A 1874-nucleotide genomic window follows, 5' to 3' on the forward strand; every position below is an offset into this window, starting at 1 on the left:
GAAAGAAAGGCCATTTGCAAGATATGCCGTGCAGCTATTACGGGCACTGGCAGCACCAATAATTGCCTCTCTCGCCACTTTTATTCGACTTGTTGTATTGTTGTTCGTTTGAATGTTATTGTCTTTGTCTTATATTGCAATAAAGAATTAGTATTAAAAAAAACCCCACACAAACCAAGTGAAGATAGGTGGTACAAAAAAATGGATGAATGGCACTTTCCATGCCATTCATGTGTACAGACTTTCTGTGTGTTGAACATATTCAGACAGAACCGATGATTGGTTTTAACAGGGTGTAAATGAATGTTTGTAAAATTTGCATGTGTGGGTGAAAAAAGTAAAAATGCATTTTGTAGCATCTTTGAAAAGAGCACAAGCCGTGCAAATTGAATAATTTGGGATTCAACTTCAACAATTCTCAAAAAATATTACACAAGAAGTCAGTTTTGGGTGTTCGTTGAAACATTACCTGCACAGTTTATAAATATTTTGTGATGGGGACAGTTTGAGCCTGGAATGTTTTTTTTTTGTCTTCCCATTTTATAGGAAAAATACGAGTGTGAAAAACATGAACATCAACCAGCATCAGGAAACGGGTTTCGTTCCACTTTGGAGTTTCTACTGTATCTGGACAACAAAACTGAAAATTCAATGTTACGCTTACTGATTGATAGCATTTAGTATATCCACCGTGACTAATGAGAAGTGATACGGCAAAATCTTCCCGGCCAATCTAAACAGACGCATAAGAAGCCACAACTCTCCAGGCGGGAGCACATTTGTGTCCTCTTTGTTTTGTTTTCATTACAGACCATTCAATAACAATTACAGCTTATTTAATGTTTCTGTATCGTTGAGGTACCGGGACCACTTACCATTAATGCAAAATCTATCGATTCCCAACACCACATGCACAGCATCTATTGTTTTGCACTCATTTCATAATCTTGCCAAGCTGATGCATCTGTAACAAGGCAGGTTTATAATTGCGCAAATCCTTCACGCCAAGCTCAGAGATAATTGTGATAGCTGGTATTTTTAATTTCATATTTACTTGTGGCTAGAAAGCAACGTACAGTCAGGCGCCCAAATCACATCGGTGCAGTCGGTAAATGGGCCTGTTATCACCTGTTTCCTCTTCTTTGTGACCATCTCCTTCTTCCCTTGACAATTGCACTATGTTTTTGTGGTTCAATTAAAAAATGTTTTAAAAAAAATACAGTACAGTAGTCAGTATGTACAGGGTCGGAGTTTTTCTGTTGCAACGCATCGCTTAATCGTTGAGTGTTCGGCAAAGAGTCGCCAAATATTTTTTTTTGCCATGGCCCACTCGTTTGGCCACGTTGCTAGGTGTGCGGCGGACCTTCAGAAATGGTAACAATAATTCAATTTTTAAAAAATCCCTTTTTTTTAAATTTTTTTTTTTTACGTTTTTGTTTAGTTTTGCGTACAGACAATGTTACAACAATCATTAAACAGACCTGTGAAAATGCTGCAATGTGCATGTCAGGCCAGTAGATGTCCCTTTGGAAAAAAATAAAAAAATCCAAACACTCCACCACATCTAAATGACCAGTAAAAACATGTTCTTTACTTTTACGCTTTTAAAAAAAGAGTCACAACCCCATCAAGACAAGAAATGGCTTCCATTACTTTGTTTTAATGAACCAATTGCGCCAAACTTGGATGATAAACGCACCACTCTTCCTTTCTAGCTCCTGCTGTCATTACGGCCTCACACTTTCTCAGTCTCCATGACGGTCGCCACTTCACCTTCACACGTACCTCTTCTACTTACCGAGCCGCCATGATAATGACCCTCCATTTTCCCTCCGGCTCGCGACTAACATCCCCGCTGGATCCGCACGACAGCG

This window comes from Phyllopteryx taeniolatus, chromosome 12 (genome assembly GCF_024500385.1).
Source record: "Phyllopteryx taeniolatus isolate TA_2022b chromosome 12, UOR_Ptae_1.2, whole genome shotgun sequence".
Taxonomy (NCBI): Eukaryota; Metazoa; Chordata; class Actinopteri; order Syngnathiformes; family Syngnathidae; genus Phyllopteryx; species Phyllopteryx taeniolatus.